General features: G+C 42.1%; 1 protein-coding gene across 3 annotated transcripts in view; it reads left to right on the forward strand.

Moving 5' to 3' along the window:
• EGLN1 (egl-9 family hypoxia inducible factor 1) overlaps positions 1-19,037 on the forward strand; it is a 55,728-nt gene that overhangs the window by 28,016 nt on the left and 8,675 nt on the right. The gene's annotated exons all lie outside the window — the stretch shown is intronic.

Raw genomic sequence — 19,037 nt, forward strand, 5'->3', positions numbered from 1 at the left:
TTGGCTTAGACGTGCCGTGAAAAAATTACTGAGACATTAATTACTCTGTGAACCAAAATAGTTTGAGAACCATTGAATGTTTCTATGTTCTTCACAGAAACTTAGCTGTGGAGCCAAGCAGTTAAAAACATTGGATGGTAGCTAATGGAAGAGCAAAGGAAGGTTTGTTTTAAAGTCGAGGAGACAGATATGTTAAATGCTGGGGAAAGGAGTAGTTGATAGAGAAGCCGATGTGAAGATACAGGGAGTAAACAAGTACTTGGAGTAAAAGGTCTCTGAGGAGATGAAATACGATGGATCTAGACATTGCTTTTTCTTTCTTTCTTTCTTTTTTTTAAATTTTTTTAATGTTGTTTTTGAGAGAGAGATTGTAGAGAGGGGTTGGGGGGAGGGGCAGGGAGAGAGGGAGACACAGAATCATCAGAAGCAGGCTCCAGGCTCTGAGCTGTCAGCACAGAGCCCGATGCAAGGCTCGAACTCACAGACTGCAAGATCATGACCTGAACCAATGTTAGACGCTTAACTGACTGAGCCACCCAGGCACCCCTAGACCTTGCTTTTTAACGTTTATTTTTTGAGAGAGACAGACAGACCGTGAGTGGGGGAGGGGTAGAGAGAGAGGGAGACCCAGAATCCGAAGCAGGCTCCAGGCTCTGAGCTGTCAGCATAGAGCCCAATGCAGGGCTCGAATTCATGAGCCCTGAGATCATGTCCTGAGCTGAAGTCAGATGCTTAACTAACCGATGCTGACTGAGCCACCCAGGCACCCCACCGTGCTTTTCTAAATGTTGCTCCAAACCAGCAGCACTGTTTTGTTGGGAGAAATGCAGAATCTCAGGCCCCAGCTTCAGACCTCTTGGATCAGAATATGGATTTTAATAAGATCCCCAGGTGATGTGTATGCATGTGAAAATTTCAGAAGCAGCTTGGGAGGCAGCATGAGCCCTATTAGAAAGAACACCTCTTTTACTTATCCCATCACCATACATGTATCTTGTACATGCCAGCCATTCTGATTAAGGCAAATGAGGTGGTGGGCTTTTAGATTTCGATTCAGATGCCTTAAGAAATGTGGAAGTAAGAAGCTGAGGAAGTTTCTACCTGGTTGCCTTAATTACCTCAGGTAAAGAGGAAACATCTCCATTTAGTGAATTAAAAAGTTGGGGCTGAAATAATGGCAGAGACAGCCTGCGGTGGGCGTAAGAGCTGCAAAGATTGGAGTCATTTAAATTTTCCCATTTGCAAGGTGAGGTTAAGGAAAAAATAAAGAGGGATAGCAAGAAATCTATCCTGGATATGGAAAGGCATGAGGCCACAAGGAAAAGATGAGGAACAGGAGGGGTAAGAGGATTAGAGGCTTCCTTGAAAAGTCAATGAGAAGGTTGCACCTCCTGGAGTCAGAGGGGTCCTGCCCTGTCCTCATCCACCGGGAAGAAGAGCATTCTTTCCTGTCAGGGCTACAGAGACTTGGCGGGACTCCGTGATTGATTGGGTAACCGAGGAGAAGGATGAGTCTGGAATAACTCCTAGGATTCTGGAATCAGAGACCACTTAGAACACATTAATCGGTGAAGCATTGATCCCCAGTGAGGGTTGTTTGGGAGGGGCAGAGGGAGTGATGGGCAGTGTGGAGATAGGATAAGATGAGATTTGACAATGTTGAATTTGAGGCCAGAGGGCTAACCCATTAGAAATAAAGACATGGGACTCAGGTCAGATATGAAGATGGATTTGAGGATCAATGATATAATAATAGCTTCTACTAATTGAGTATTTACTGCCTGTAGGTGGAAGGCTGAGCAGTTTATAGGCATTGTCATATTTGTCCCCTCATCAGCCCTTTTTTTCTTTTGCCACTTTATTTACTTATTTTTAAGTAATCCCTGCACCCAACGTGTAGCTCCAATGTACGATCTTGAGATCAGGAGTCGCATGCTCTTCTGACTGAGCCAGCCAGGCGCCCTTCTTATCAGCCCTTTGAGGCAGGTATCAAACTGCTTCATAGATGAAGACGTAGGCTTAAACAAATTACCCATGGTTCACGCGGCTCTTGAGTGCTACAACCAGGATTCGAAACCAGATGTCGCTGATTTCAAATCTGTGCCCTTCGCTGGAAAGCTCGACTACACCCTGGGTCACCAGCTTCTGGAAAGTGATTGGGACCATATGTGTCAGATCTCAGATGCAGATATCAAAAAACAAAATGAAATATCCCTTAAATGGGCTTGAGCAAACCAAAAAAGAAATTTATTGGTCCCCATAACTATAGATCCAGTGATCAACATTCTGGCATAGTTGGAACCAAGGGCGCAAATTATACACATCAAAACTTGCTCTCTCAGCTCTTCTGTTATTCTCCTGTAAGCTTTCTTCACGTGACATCAAGTTGGCCCCAAAAGTTTTAGCTTTACAACCTAGAGATATACATAGGAAGAGAGCTTCTCTTTACCAGAAGTTTCCAAATAAAATGCTGGGGTTTAGTCCCACTGGCTCCAAATGGCTTGGGCCATGTGCCCATTTCTGAACCAATCTCTGACCAGGCTTAAGCCTCGTACTCACCCTGGTGGGTAGAGAGTGAACCTCACCCAAACATAGGATTGGGGACAGCAGATCAGGTTGCCCACGGAAGCCGGGGGTGGGGGTGGGGAATGGGAACTGGGAAAACAAAAGCAGGTGTCAGCACATGGGCAGGGATGAAATCCTCCTGTGTCAGTGTTTGAGGAGCATATCGGCAGTGCTGCTAATAGCTCACATTTATCAGATGTTTACTGAGTACCAGGTGCAGTGCCAGTCCTTTATGTGCATTCTGTTTTCAGTTTGGGGTGTATGTGGTTGTTAATCCCCCCATGGAGGTAGTAGTTGTGGAGCTGAGATTTGAATCCAGGCTGCTAGCTCCGAACCTTACTAGACCATTTTACTGCATGTTGCTTTACCCTCTGTCTGCCACCCTAACATTTTTTTATAGGTTTCCCATTGTCCACTTTTTGTGTATTACAGTTAAGGATTTATGGTGGGTGAAAGCATGCTGAATGAGATGGGTCTAGGACATTTGTTCTATATAATAGGCTTAAGAAATAACTTATAGTGTGACTTAAATAACATTTACCTTAAGTGTTAGAGTAGAAATTGCTTTTTTTTAAAGAATCTTATTTATTTCTCTTTGAGATATTTTGTGATATTTTATAGTTTCATCTCAAAGGTTTTTTTTTATATATTTAGCCCCAGTACTCTTTTTTTAAAGACTGTATACCATCCTTGAATATATAAAATTCAAGTTGAAGTTTTGCATTTAACATGTCTCCAGAGACTGTGACAACTTTTTGTTGTTGTGTTTAGCCTTTATAACAATAGTTTCAGAATCTTATCCAGGATTTCTACAAATGCTTTAAAAAATAAAAAAGCTAGTGCTACTGCAAGGCTGTTATTATAAAAAATTTATTCTGAGGTTACCTTGTTCATTTATTAGAATTGGGTATTCACAAAATTAAAAGATAATATTATCTTATTTGAAACGCTTATTTTAAGCAGTAAAACCTGGTGTTCTGTAGTGACTAATAAAGTGAGTTTTTAGAAAATAGAAGTTATTAAGTACTGTTTACTTTTGGCACCCATGTTTTTTGGACTTTGTGATCCCAGTAATATTTCTTTTAATCCTGTTTGAAATGTCTGCTCTGTGTCATTATAAAAGAAGCAATGTAGGTTTGGAAATCGATTGGGAAACCCAGATTTTTGTCCTTTGGGACTCCCATGTTTAAAGAGTTTGGGCCAGGCCTGTATGGTCTCTTCCAGTTTTGAAATTCCAGAGTTTTTGTTTTAAACCTCTGCTATATCAGAAGTGTTGCCACATGGAACCATATAGTCTTCGGATGAGATTGGAAGATTGTGCAGTCCAGGTTCCATACCTTAGAAATAAACCTGGCCCAGATTATGTGACCCACGATCTCTCCCCGCTTAGTGGCACATGGAGCAGAGACAGAAGCTTTTCTACAGCTTTGCTTTCCTTACAGCTGTACTGAGTTGAAGACAGCTAGCATTCATTTATTTGATGAAAGAAACACTCACTGAACATCTTATCCATTTAAGGCATTTTACTAGGCATGTTATTAGTTGCCGAGGTATACAAATGAAGGAACGTGTATGAAAAGCCATATATAATGGAGGCTCAAAACTGGGCGACAACAAACCTGGGTTCCCAATCTTCGTGATGACTTAGCTCTGCGGCCTCATGTAAACTAGCCATTCCAAGCCTGTTTCCTTGTCTGTAAAGCGAGGGTACTAGAAGCAGGCCTTTTATAAAGTTGTGGCAAGGATTACATGAGATAATAAAGGTTATGCTTAGCATAGTGCCTGGCGCATAGTAGGCTCTCTCAGAGATTATGACAAAGGTGTTTATGAAAGAAGGAAGGAGTTAAGATTTACCGAACACTTGTCTTGTTTCATTCCTAGCCCTATGAGTAAATAGTGATAATCCTAATTTTTCAAGTGAGGATACAGCTCTGGGGGCTTGGGACTTCTCTAGTGCCCCATAGCTAATGGTCGTAGCTAATGTTAATGCTGCTTGCACACTGGGCAGTGTTTGTAAGCAAATTTCTATGTACTAATGTATCAGCCATGCAGATACGCCACTGTTATTTTCATTTTACAGACAAGGGAAATCAGGCCCAGAAATGTTAAATAACTTGTGCAGAGTGACCTACCTGGGAAGGGGCAAAATTGGAGTGTGAGTAATGGGCAGTCTGGCTTCATAGCCCCATCTTGTTAATCTCAGTGTGCTTCCTTTATTTCATGTGGCCTTTTGGGAAGGTAAAAGACATTTTGCAAAGTGGAAAGCACCCTGTAAAATGTGGTGCTATTTTTATCTGACTCGGGGCCTGTATTCCGGAGATTGCAGTCCACTGGGAACATCTTCTCTAGGTTGAAACTCTTCACTTCCTGCCCCTTTTCCTTACTGGACGTTGCCCTCAGCATTTTGGCTGTTTTTTAAAAAATACTTACACCAGGAGCACCTGGGTGGCTCAGTCGGTTAAGCATCTGACTCTCCATTTCGGCTCAGGTCATGATCTCACTTGTCACTCACATGTTTGAGCCCCATATCGGGCTCTGTGCTGACAGCGTGGAGCCTGCTTGGGATTCTCTCTCCCTCTCTCTGTCCATCCCATGCCCCCCCCCCCATCTGAAAATAAATAAATAAACTTAAAAAAAAAAATACTCTACTTATCAGTATCCTTCCTGTAATGTATCCCCAGAAATGAGTAGGGCCTGAGTCATACAGAATCTAGTTAACTATTTAATGTGTCATAAGGTAGCCAGAGCTTTTTAGCAACACTTGAAATTTATGGTCAACCAGCCCTACTAGGTTTGTTTTGTTTTGTTTTGTTTTGTTTTGTTTAAGGTGTCTATTCTGCCAACCGGTCTTATCCCCATTGTGTAGTTTGCTCCATATGAGGAGCATGATACCTGCCTCACAGGGACTCTGAGGATCCAGTAAAAAAGTGTAAAGTTCCTGGTGCAGTGACTGGCACGTGGTAATTCCGCAGTGATTGCTGGCGGTTTTCCTGCCGAGTGTGCTTACCTACCCTTTTCCTGTTCACAAAAGTCACACTGATAAATCACACATGTCTTTGATTCAAAATCATTGATAAAAATGTAGATTAGTTAAAGGCTAATGGCAGCAGACTCCCCTTCCAGGCTGACAAAGGCTGAGATGTGGATTCATAGAGAAGTGAGCTATTAGTTTGTGCAGCACAGCATATTAGCCAGATATGTGAGGATTTTTTTCAAGACTCTTTTAGATGTATCTGGTTGGTTCTCCATAATTAATTTACTGAAAATTCTCTCAGATTACACACACAAGTGGAGCCTTTAATACTTCAGCTAAGACTTCTTGCAACATGGAACATCCTCTTCAAATTCCTATCCTTATAGCACTGGTCCTCAGATTTTATCTTATGGCCCATAGGTCAGTTTGGTTAGAGCCACTGGGCCCCATCTGGAACCAAAATAAAACTTCCTCTTTTACCAACAGCACGTTTACACACAATATTGAATAAGAATTTGCCTGCAGTCGATTGACATGTCATGTTGATCAGGTGAGCAGGGTAGATCAGTTATTAATAGGATTCAGTAAACATTGTGACATAAAGACAGCCTGGGCCAGCAGAAAACTGTGGATCAGAGAAGCAGGTGGCTCTGAAGAACAGGGGAGAAGCAGCAGAGTGGCATAGATGCTTGTCTGGTGGGCAGTGGGAACAAGGGTTGGAGAGAAATCCTGGAGGTTGCTAGTTACTGGCAATATGCCTGAAAGTCTCTAGGTATAAAGGCTTACAGAACTTAACTTCTTAATACTTGTTGTAGAAATCTTGTGTTTTATTTAGATTCTTTTTCTAAACCATTCACTAGGTATACTTGAACATTCTTTTTTTTTTTTTTTTTTTTTTTTTCAAAGTAGGCTCCAAGCCCAACGTGGGGCTTGAGCTCACAACCCTGAGATCAAGAGTCGCATGCTCTACTGACTGAGCCAGCCCGGTGCCCCTACTTGAATGTCCCCCCCACCTTTTTTTTTTCCTTAAAATAGTTTTAAATTTAAGTAATCTCTACACATCATGTAGGGCTCAAACTTGCAACCTTGAGATCAAGAGTTGCATGCTCCTCAGACTGAGCCAGCCAGGCATCCCCCGTATTTGAACATTCTTAAAAATAAGCTGTGCATGGGCCCAAAATAAAGGCATATGGTACTGAATGAAAACCAGTCTGTATAGTAATTTAGTAACTTTCTTTGTGTATATGCATACATCTCTTTTGCCTGGCTAATTCGTATTCTTCTTCCAAGATCCATTTTTGAAGAAGCTTTCTCTGACCCCAGCTTCCCCTTCAGTGGACTAATACTCAGTGCCTGGCCTGGTCATTTCGTTGGTTGTGTTGAAATGATTAGTTTTCCTTTCTGTTCCACTGGAATATAAGTTCTTTAAGACCAGGGACTGTCTTACTAAAACTGTGCGTTATGCATGCCCCAACTGAACATGTTCGGAATGAAACCCCTGATCTCCCACATCCCTCCATACCCAGAGTCATCCTCTCATACCACATGTCAGTCTTTCTGGAAATCCTTTTGACTCATCCAATCATTTCTTAACCACCGTGGCCCAGATAGTCATTATACCTCACCTGATTTAGTTCAGTGGCCTTCTTAACCAGTCTTTGGCCTTTCACTCTGCCAGCCTTCAATCCATTCTGTACATCAGGGGTCAGTAAACATTTTCTGCAAAGGGCCGGCCAGATGGTGAACATATTAGGCTTTCTGGACCACACAGTCTCTGGCATAGCCTCCCAGATCTGCTGTTGTAACATGAAAACGGCCATTCAAAATGTAAACGAATGAGTGTTCCAATAAAACTTTACTTACAAAAACAGGCAGTTAGCTGTAGTTTGCCAGTCCCTGCTCTACATGGCGACCAGGCTACTCAGAACACTCCAGTGGCTTAGTCTTTACAGTGCTCTCTATAAAGCTCGACGTGATTTGTGCTTCCAACCCTGTTTGTCTGATGTCATCTTCCATATCCCCTGCTTTGTTCTCCTCTCCAGCCACACTGACCCTCCTTTTCCTCAGACATGCTGGACACAGTGTGCATGGGACACTCACTTCCTCATCTCTTAAAATTTTGTCAGATGTCAGCTTCTCAGAGAGGTTGACCTGACAACCCTATTGATAATGAGACCCCAGCATTGTGTTCCCCAGTCCCCACAGTGCTTCCCCAGTGTTGATCTTCTGACATGTATTACCCAAAGGTGGTCATTTCTTTGTTCTGTTCATTATTGTATCCCCAGGATCTAGAGCAATGCCTGGCATGGAATAGGTGCTTCGAAAATATTTGCTGAATGAACAAATAGTGGATATATTTTAAGTTGTGGGTTTTTTGTTTTTTGTTTTGTTTTTTGTTTTTTTTAAGTAAATTCTTCTCCCAACATGGGGCTCAAACATACAACCCTGAGATCAAGAGTCACATGCCCCTCTGACTGAGCCAGCCACATGCCTTGGTTGTTGTTTGTTTTTTTTTAATGAGTTCTTGTTTCTCTCTCACCACCACCAAATCCTGTTTCACATTTTTTATTTGATCATTAGTTTTATTATTTATTTGTTTATTTATTTATTTAGAGAGTGCACACGAGCGGGGGAAGAGCAGAGAGAGAATCCCAAGCAGACTCTGTGCTGTCAGCACAGAGCCCAGCACGAGGCTCAAACCCACAAACTGCAAGATCATGACCTGAACCAAAATCAAGAGTTTAGACGCTTAACTGACTGAAGCACCTAAGCGCCTCTATTTTATTTTTTTTTAAGCAGGCTTCACGCCTAGTGCAGGGCCTAACACGGGGCCTGAACTCACAACCCTGAGGTCAAGACCTTGATTTGGTTGTTCTGCTGCTGTTATTCAAAACTTGGCCACTTGCTAATCAGAATCCTGTGGAGTGCGTGTTTAAAATTCCAGGTTCCCAGGTCTCATTCTGTGCCTGCTAACTCATGATTTCAAGTGGAGGGTTGGGCAGCGTATGTTAAGAAGTACATCCAGTGATTTCTTACTGAACATATTTGGCCACACTGGCTTACGAAACAAAGCTCCTGAGCAAGTCAGGAAGAACTTTCCTGACCCCTGCTCATCTTTTCTGCCCCATCATCTGCTCTGCACCACACAGTTCATCTCCCAAAGTGTTTACACAGGTGCATTTCTCTTGGGATGCCCTGGTAGTTCTTTTTGTAGATACTGTTTCCTCTCCTCTGCTGGGAATTTCCCCTGACTCTAGAAACCGTGTACTTTTATCCTTCAAATTCTGCTCATTTGTCACTTTCTCCACAAAGTCTTTTCTGAGTCCCCATTCCCACGAGAGCATTCATGATCTTTGCTGCATGGGTACCTTGTATAAGACTGTTGTGTTTATCACACTGGCCTGGATGCTTTTGCATGATGTTTCCCTGTTGTGATTCATCTTGAATCGATTCAGTTATTTGGGTATTCGGTTCTTTTTTTGTTAAATTTTGTTTAGTGTAAATGTATATAAATATATAAGTATATTTATACCTCTCTTTTCTAGTACTGTAGTCATTTCTGATATCTGCGCTAATAATTGCCTACCTTCTGGATTTGAGGTGAGGAAACTGGACTTAATCTCACTGGAGTAAGATTTTTTTTTTTTTAAGTTTATTTATTTTGAGAGAGAGGGAGCCCATGCATCAGCGGGGGAAGGACAGAGAGAAAAATCCAAAGCAGACTCCAAGCTAGTCAGTGCAGAGCCCCATAGGGGGCTCCATCTCAGGAAATGCAAGATCACAACCTGAGCCAAAATCAAGAGTCAGATGATTAACCAACCCAGGCGCCCCTAGAGGTTTTTTATTAGAAGCTTTCAGCATTAACCAATGATTGTGTATATCCAGTAGTGGTTAACCCCTTGCTCCAGGACAAATATCAGGAACCTTCAGTCCATGCCCTCCAGTCCACTAAAATAAACACGCATTACACTCTGTGCTGAAATCATTTAAATAATGTTTTAAAATCACAACTCTCTTGTAGACTCTGGAATTGAAGTTTTTCATTGGTGTCCCCATGCGGACTGCAGTGCCTGCTCAGGAGGCCTAGGGAAGTGCTGAGGCAGGTGTTTGTAATGTTAAACAGCTGAGTGTTTTGTTCTGTTTTTATTTTTCTTTTAATGCTAAATTGCATACTCTGCCAGGGAGTTCTATTAATAACATAACAAGTTTACCATAGCTGTCTGAGTATGTATGTTACCACTGACCCCTCCTTGCATGGGCTTGAATGAAATCACATAACTCCCTCCCTGGGTGGGGATCAAGCTGAGGCTTGCCTGGGATCCCCAGCCTTCTTGCGGAGAGAGGTTGCTCTGTCCTCCTCCTCAAGTTTGCGGTTGGTTGGGGGACAGGGGCGTTGTGGTTGAGTGGCATAAATACAGAACCCTGCTTAGGAGCCTGGGGGAAGAGTTGTGCAGAGTTGGTGAGATTGTAGCCAAGGTTAGCAAATTATAGGTCTCTGTTCTGATGGCAGGGTTAGGCAGCTCAAATAGAAACTGCTTCACCAGATAGATTCCTAATTTATAAAGTATAACTTCACAATTCCTAAAAGGGAAATGGAGAGTTAGTAAGGCAGCATCATTGTACAGCTCCAGATTGCTGGAGTAATCCAGTAATGCTGTCTACTGGGAGCATTGCCCTTCTGCAAGCCGATTTTTAAAAGTTATTGAAGTTTTTTTCTCTTAGGATAGAATTAGGGCCCAGGAAGGAAAGTAGTGTGTGTGGTGTTAAACAGTCCGTCATTCCTGAGCCACATGGGGAGTAATTTGGAACAATGCTATTTATTATCTTTGCTTTTGTTCCCTGCATTTTTCACATTCCTATGAATATAGTCAGAAAGTCTCTTGGACTTTTTAAAACTTCAGTTTATGTTAATAATTAATACGGCCATACTCTGCCTTCATGCACAAATAATAACTACTTTGTATTAAAATATTCTGTAGGAGCACAGTAAAAATGTTGAAATTGTCCTGTCATGTGGCAGAAGGCTAGTAGTAGCTAATGAACTCCTAAAGTTCAGTAGAGAAAGGATAACCGCCTGGTAGGAAAGCGAGTAAACGATGTGAGTGAGCAGTGAACAAAAGAAGAATTTAATGGCCAATAAAAATATGGAAAATGTTTGCTTTCACAAATTGAGATGTAATTAAAATATTAATATACATGTTTACCTATCAAATTGAGCAGTTTTTAAAAGAATAAAATTCAATAGCCAGGATTGGCAAGTGAGTAGGAGGATGTGTATACTCCCAGCAGAGTGGGTGGGGGTGGTAGCTAATATAACCATCCTGGAGAACATTCTGGCAATAACACATTTTTAAAGGCTTATAATTTCACTCTTAGGAGTTTAATTTTAGGAAAGTATTGAGGATGTTTACAATGACAAGCTCTGAGAACTGTTGTTGATCCCAATATTGTTTATAACAGCAAGAAACTTTTTAAAAATTTTTTTTAATGTTTATTTTTGAGAGAGAGACATGGAGCATCAGCGGAGGAGGGGCAGAGAGAGAGGGGAAACACAGAATTCGAAGCAGGCTCCAGGCGCTGAGCTGTCAGCACAGAGTCTGATGTGGGGCTTGAACTCGTGAATCACGAGATCATGACCCGAGCCGAAGTTGGATGCTTCACCGATTGAGCCACCCGGGCAACCCAATAATAGTAAAAACCTCTTAAAACATTTTAAAGAAACAACCTAAATGCCCCTATTAATCCCATTTTGTAGTATGTGTTTATCATGTACAATTAGTCAATGAATAGTCAAAAAAAATCAGTCATAAATCATTTACAGTTATCAGCCTTTGCCTGGTTATTTAACTGTTTTTGCTGTGATCAGGAAAGCAGTTTAATGAGCTTTTATTCCAGATGAGTTTATGCCATACGAATCTGTGCTTTGTTTTCTTCTCTCCCTACACTCTCTTCCTTGGCAATGTCTGTAGCCACACGGCTTCAGCCCCTGTGAAGAGGCCGCCTAAGTCTGCATCTCCAGCCCTGACTCTTTTTGGAGTTCCAGACTTGCATTTCCAACTGCCTTTTGAACATCTCCGCCTGGATGGCCCATCAGCATGGCAAACTCAGTACGTCCAAAAAAGGAACCGGCCTCTCCCAAGCCCATGCTCCCTGCTTCTGTTCATGGTCTGTTAATCTCAACCAGACACAGACCCTTGTAAGCCAGCTTTGGTTCAGCCGTGTCTCCCCCGCCCACCGTCTGTGAAAACCTTACCAAGTCCTTTCCCTTTTTCCTGGCCAGGATTCCTCCCCATTGCGCCCAGCCCTGGCTCCCTCTTTTCCACCCTCCCCAGAGACCCTCCTCCACATCACACTGTTTTTCCTTTCTTGATGTGTTGCAGTTCTGCGTGTTTCAGTGTGTTCTGACCGGTCTTCTCAGTGTTCTGTTTATTCCTGCTCCCTTGAATGAATCCATCTTGCATTCAACTTGCCGTGTTCTGATTATGTTGCTCCCTTGCCCAGGATGCTGGCTCTCCTCTACCTGTGGAGTAAGAAGGTGCTCAAGTTTGTCTGCAGTCTGGCCCCTCTTACCTCTTCAGGGTTCTTCCCCCTTCTCAAGAACTCGGTGCGCTAGCAAATCTGAACGTTCCCTGTCACCAAACGTGTTCTGTTATTTTCCCGTGATTAAAACTGCCCTTGTGAAATTCATTCTGTTGGAAGTACCCACTTTCCACCTTACAGATTTCCTTTTTAAGCTTAGTTCATATACGACTTCTCCCATAAACTCTGCCATGATCTGCCATAACACTTTCCCAGGACCTCCTTTTCCATTCCTCTCTTCCTCTTTAGAATTAGTTGAGTTTCAGCGAATGTTGATCTTCTGAAAGGTCTTTATTGCCCCATGTGGACTGGAGGCTTTTGTACCAAGAGAAAAACTGGCCTTGTTCTTACTGCCCAACCCTGTTTTTCAGTGCTAGTTTCGTTTTTGCCATGACATGGATTTGCAAAATTTGCCTCCCAAAATGTAAAGTCTGGGTTTACTTATGGTGAGATATTTATTTATAACATTAAGCTTAGCAAATAAGAGATTAAAAACGTTAATGCATGTAGATTGCCCTCTTTAATTACCCCCTCCCTCCGTAGTAGTTAAAGCAGTGAACAAAATTCATGACTTTCTATAAAGTTTTTAGTGGTATTTTTTTGGAAATGAGATTTACCTAAACCGGTGTAATTGAAGTCTGCAGTTTTAAAATTAGGTTATTCTTACAGTACGTGCTCTTACTTCAGTTCTTTTGATGACCAATTATTTTTCCCCATATTTGAATTAGATGTATATAACTGCAGAGGTAGCGATGATGGGGCCAGGGGTGTGCTTTCAGAATGGATGGGGAAGAGACTTAAAAGGTAAGGTGTCCTATAGAGCTGGAAAACATCTGTACGTCTGAGAGTTGAGCATTATGCGAGAGTCTGTGGCATATAGCAGGCCGGGGAATCATGTAGGAGCCTGTGTTACCGATCCCGTCTGAACCCCTCAGACTGAACACAAGCCTCACTGGGGCCAAGAATTGAAGAACACAATAGGCGGAGTGATTTTGTCCCTCCAGATTGCCTCAATTTATGTCCCACCTCCACCGCTGAGAGCCTTTGGCAAGATTTTTTTTCTCCTTGTAGTTCAATTTTCTAACCTCTAAAATGGAGAGATTAATTGTACCTTCCTCATAAATTTGCTCATAATTTTGCTGCTCTCTAAAGGAGATCGTCCACACCTGGCTTGCAGGCAGGGACCGCTAGTGTTAGCTGTCAGCATGGACAAAGGGCAGAGGGCTGTGTACCCTTAGGCGGTACATTGTAATAGGATAGATTTTCAGAGCATGAACAGTTTCCCTTCATCCAGGGAAAATAGTACTTTGATAGCCCGTAGAATTTTAGTTCTCTTAGCTTCGTTTTTTTTCTTTTGTTTTTTGAAGATTTTGTTTTTAAGTGCTCTCTACGCCCAACTCAGGACTCGAACTTACAACCCCGATATCAAGAGTTGCGTGCTCTAGCGACTGAGCCAGTTAGGCGCCCCTAGTTCTCTTAGCTTTGAATCCATGTTTTAAAATAATTCTGTTCAAAAAGGAAAAATTTTTTTAAAGTTTCCTGGTTCAACTTCATATTGAATACAAGTCTTCCAATGCCAGAAATAAATGTCTTCAGATTCCAAAGAGGTATCACAAACCTCTTCCTTCCTTTTATTCTCAGAGTGAAAAACAAATTTATGGTGTTTCTTATCTTAAGAACATCCTCAATCATGTATATTTTCATATCAAAAAGGAAAAAATAGTATTTAATTGTTTTGCTTATGTTTAAATAGGCTTTTCCCAGTGGGAAATTGAAATATTTAAAGCTGGCATCTCAAAGACATGGCAGATTAGGATCATACCTCAGAATTGTAAATGAGCATTTGCATTGTTTTTTGTTTTTTTCCCCCGGGCAAATGCCTAGATTCTTCTGCTATCCTCAACCCCAAACCTTAGAGGAGCGCAGGGTCAAGTCTAGTCCTGCTTCGCCTGGGAAAGGACAGAGGACAACCAGGGAGTGTCACTTCAATCCCTGATAAGCCTCATTTTGAGTTTTCTTGGTAGACTTTAATGCATTTCCTTATCCTTAGAACTAGTACATCTAACATAAATCTGTTGGAACAGTTTTATCTTTTACAGATGTGACTTGGTCCATTCAGACTGCCATAACAACAGCAACAACAACAGCAAAACCAGATTGGGTAGTTTTTAAACCACAGAAATGTATTTCACAGTCCTGGAGGCTGAAAAGTCCCAGATCAAGGTGACCAGCAGGTCCTAGGGAGGGCCTTCTTCCTGGTTCATGGCCAGCTACTTTGCACTGTGTCTCCACATTGGTCAGAAGGGGCGGGGATCCCCCCAGAGTCACTGTTATAAGGCACTAATCCTATTCCTGAGGGCTCCACCCTCATTACCTCTAACCTCTAAGCACCTCCCAAAGGCCCCTCCTGTTACCATCATCTTTGGGGGTGAGGATTTCAACATGAATCTGGGGTGAACACAGACATTCAGACCAAAGCAGTATGCTTTATCTTAGAATAATCTTTCATATAGATCCTAGAATAAAACAGCTGCCTTCTTAAAAGCTTTCACAGTGGTCATACCCACCCAAGGACCACAGTGGCCCGCCGCTGCTTCCCTTTCATGTCCTGCTTCCTCTGCGTGACTTTCAAGATTTCATCCTGTTTCCACCAAATGAACTTCACCATTTAAGTAGTTAAGTAGTGGAGCAGATCAATAAAATATCCCACAGTCACTTAACTGCTGTATTTGTTATGCTCTTACACTCTGCTTTTCTTCCTGTCACCTTTTCAAATCACATCTGTCCTTCAAAGATAAGCTTCAGTCTTCCGTGTAGCTCAAAGCCTCATCCCCTCATTTTACTTTATCCTACACAAATACTTCCTTTTTTCAGGATTCTTTTTCTGTTTAGTATTTATACGACTCAGTTTATTTGTTTTGTGTGCCTTTTTTTTTTCTTTGCAGTTAAGTCCTTTGAGACAGCTACCGTAGCAGCCCTTTTTGTAGTTGCAATATGGTAGGTGTGCCATAAATAACATTTTTTTAAATTCCTTTTTTAAAGTTTTTGTTTAAATTCCAATCAGTGCCATAAATATTTTTTAAGGCTGCTGATGACACGTAGATTAGAATGAGTGGCTATTAGTTGCTTTACCAACTGATTCATAGAAAAAAAAGTGAGTTTACTAAAAGTATTATGAATAAGAGCATGTTAGGTGCATATTGAAAGCAAACAAAACAAGAACAGCAACACCAGAGTCTTTTTTACACAAATATATATAAAATGCACTAGGAAAACAAAAGTACCAATTAAGAAATAGAGCATGAATATTATTTCAAAACTGGAAGAACTGGAAAAGCTATGTTACTTTTGAGGAACTTTATTCATTCATTTATTGAGAGAGAGTGAGCAGGGAAGGGGCGGAGAGAGGAAGAGAGAGAGAATCCCAAGCAGGTTCCAGTGCAGAGCCCACCTTTGGGACTTGATGCCACAACCCTGGGATCATGCCTTTGCCGAAATCAAGAGTCAGACGCTCAACTGACCGAGCCACCCAGGTGCTCCATATTTAAGGAACTTTACATTTTGATAATTCAGATCTTTTAGGATAACTGTGTTTAAATATGAATACTGGCTGAAGACAGTTGTAGCTGCCAGATTTCATGAGATTAGAGAAATACCTTTTTTTTACTGTTTTTAAGTTTTTATTTTGATTCCAGTTAAAATACGGGGTTATGTTAGTTTCATGTGTACAATGTAGCAATTCACCAGTTCTACAGGTCTCCCGGTGCTCATCAAGATAAGTGCCCTTCTTAATCCCGAGCCCTAGAGAAATACCTTTTTGTGTTTTCTACAGTCCAAATGAGAGGAGTCTTGGTACGTGCGTCAGTTACTAAATGCACTGTCCCCGTATCAGTATTTGAATGAATTCATCCAGACCTTTGCAGGTTTCCTACAGAATTTCTCTTTCCCCAGAACCTCTAGGAGTGCCCCCCGCCTGGCTCACAGGTTTCCTGTGACAATCTGGTTTTTCTGGGTATGCTTAGGCTCTGCCCTCCTAGGTCTGCCTGCAGGGATGTGCTCTGGGGACTCACTGCTGGCCTTGCTTCCTCAGTTGCAAACCAGCATGCGGGGAAATGCTGCCCCTAGTTGAAGGTTGGGGCAGAACCGCCTACTTTGGTCTCTTCTCATTTCTTTTTTTTTTTTAATTTTTTTTTTAACGTTTATTTATTTTTGAGACAGAGAGAGACAGAGCATGAATGGGGGGGGGGGTCACAGAGAGAGGGAGACACAGAATCTGAAACAGGCTCCAGGCTCTGAGCTGTCGGCACAGAGCCCGACACGGGTCTCGAACCCACGGACCGTGAGATCATGACCTGAGCCGAAGTCGGACGCTTAAACCGACTGAGCCACCCAGGCGCCCAGGTCTCTTCTCATTTCACTGCCTCCCCCCATCCTCCCCCACTCACTTCCCCTCCTCTACCCCCCCTTCCCTTACCTCTACATAACCCCAGGATTCCAAGGAAAGCAGTTTAGAAGTGACCAGTACAAACAGATCCCACGTCGAGCCCTAATCCCACTGTGCAGTTTTGTTTTGCTCTGCGGTGTCTGGCTCATCCTGGCCATTGCTGAGAAACTTCTTTCCCCTTTTTAATAAAAACCGCTCTTTCACCTAGTATTTCTATTTTGGGGAAGACTTAACTCCATTCATCCGATGATATAGGTAGAGAACCTTGAAGTCATCCTTGGCTCTTCCCGATTTCCACTTCTGCTTTGTTAGCAAATCACCTTGCTTTTCTGCCTTCAGAGTATGCCCCACTCTGCCAGCCTGGGCAGCCTCCTTTTCTGTTTCTCTGCTAGAAACTACAGCGGCCAGCTGGCCGCCTTTGTTTTCTCACTCTTTCTTCCCCGCAGCCTCATGTAGCGGTTCGGTATGCCTGCAGTATACCTGGCTCTTCTGTCACATGACCCTGAGTGTGTTAATTAGCCTTTCTGGGACTCCGTTTCCCTCACAGTTAAATGAAGACCAGGATAATGATACTTTTTACCTCGTGTGGTTGTATCAGAGGAGTTCTTACACGCAAATCTCTTAGAACAGTTTGGGCAGATGGCCAGCATCTGGCAAACGTCAGCTAGTAGGTGATACTGAGGTTATTGCAGTTGCCATGTTTTATGCATCCCGAACTGAAACCGACCTTCTTGAAACATTGATCAGATGTTTCCATTGGCTTTGTGTCCCTTTTAGAGCAGTATCCGAAGTCCTTACCATGGCTTGCTGAACCCTTCCTAATTTCCCTTGCTCACTCTAATCCAGCTGGCCTGCGATGGTTTTCCGCTTGGCCCAGCCATTTCGGCCTTTGCTCTCATTTTCCGTCAGCCACAGTGCTCACCCACAGATATTTGCACAACCTGCCACTCCCTTCATTTTAGTCTCTGCTCAGATGTGAGCTCCTCAGAGAGGTCTTCCTTGATTTCTGTTCTAGAAATCATCCTGTTTTCTGTGTCCTTCAACTTTATGAAAAGATAACTACCTAACATTATATCTGTTTGTTTATTGGTTATTTATTCACTACACTAAGTTCCATAATAAATGAAAACAAGGGACTCTGTTTTGTTCATCATTGTAGCCCCTCCCTACCAAGGCCTTTCAGGTACATAGTTGATGCTCAGGGGGTGTTTGCTATGGGATGGATGGGGTGGGGTGGTGGGTGGATGAACAAAGAAAGATTTTCCTCTTTGTTCTTTGCTCAAGATATGCTCAGGTTACCAGATAGCTGGAGAGGCCTCAGTGAACTTTTTTTAAGATGAGATCACTTTAGAGAAGGCTTCAGGTTGGGTGTTTTGGTTTTGTTTTAAGTTTGTTTTATTTATTTTGTGAGAGAGAGTGTGTGCATGCACTCGCAGGGGGGGCAGAGAGAGAGAATCACAAGCAGTCTTCCCGCTATCATCATGGAGCCTGCCTGACATGGGGCTTGATCTCACAAACCATGAGATCGTGACCTGAACCGAAACCAAGAGTCGGACGCTTAACTGACCGAGTCCCGCAGGTACCCTGAATTGGTACCTTCTTATACTACTGTTCAAGGTCTGCTACACATGCCTTTCCTAGCTGCTAGTGACAAGGAAATTATTTGGGTTTATTCAATCCACTGAGCTCATGCTGTTCTGCCTGTTACTACCAACCTCAAGTCCTAAGAGAAAGCATGTAAGTCTATCTGGAATCAGAAAAAATAGAGACGTATGGAATGTTTACCAAAAATTCTGCTTCTGAAAGAGCTGTAGGTCCAGGCTGTTTATGAAAATGTGATTTTTTTTTTTTTTAAGCCTTCAGGTTTAAAATGCTTCCTAGTCTCTCAGAGATGGAACACTGAGTTACTTATTCACTAATCAGTTGAATATGAATTTTAAAAATTAGCATTTGCCATTTATCCTTTAAATAATGATGTAACTTAATTAGTGTGTAATAACTTTATACTAATTCATTGACATTAATACTGACCCTATTAAAAAAAAAATACTGACCCTATTGACTTCAATCCATGAAGAGATTGGAGAAGTGAAAGATTTCGGGAATAAGTGGTGACCATCTTTATTTTTGTTTTTTGCATAATTCCTGAGGTTTTTTGTTTTTAATCACTCTTTCTAATTTCAGTTGGTTACTATGTACTACGGTCGTAGAACCTATGAGTTCTTTTAGTGCTTCCTATTTTAGACCTCTCTTCACCTTCGTGTTTATTAACCCAGCGGTCTTCTGAACTACATCTTGTTATAATCTGAGTGAAAAAACGACTTTCTTTCTGGTTTGAGGAGGAGTGAGTCACGTGCTAATTTTACACTTAGCCTTTTTTTTTTTTTTTTTTTTTTAAGTCACTGACAAATGAGTTAATGTTTGGAGTTGAACTAAATTCAGAGACAGTGTCAGATTGGGTGTTTGGCCGTCAGA

Source organism: Felis catus, chromosome D2, assembly GCF_018350175.1.
Source record: "Felis catus isolate Fca126 chromosome D2, F.catus_Fca126_mat1.0, whole genome shotgun sequence".
NCBI lineage: Eukaryota > Metazoa > Chordata > Mammalia > Carnivora > Felidae > Felis > Felis catus.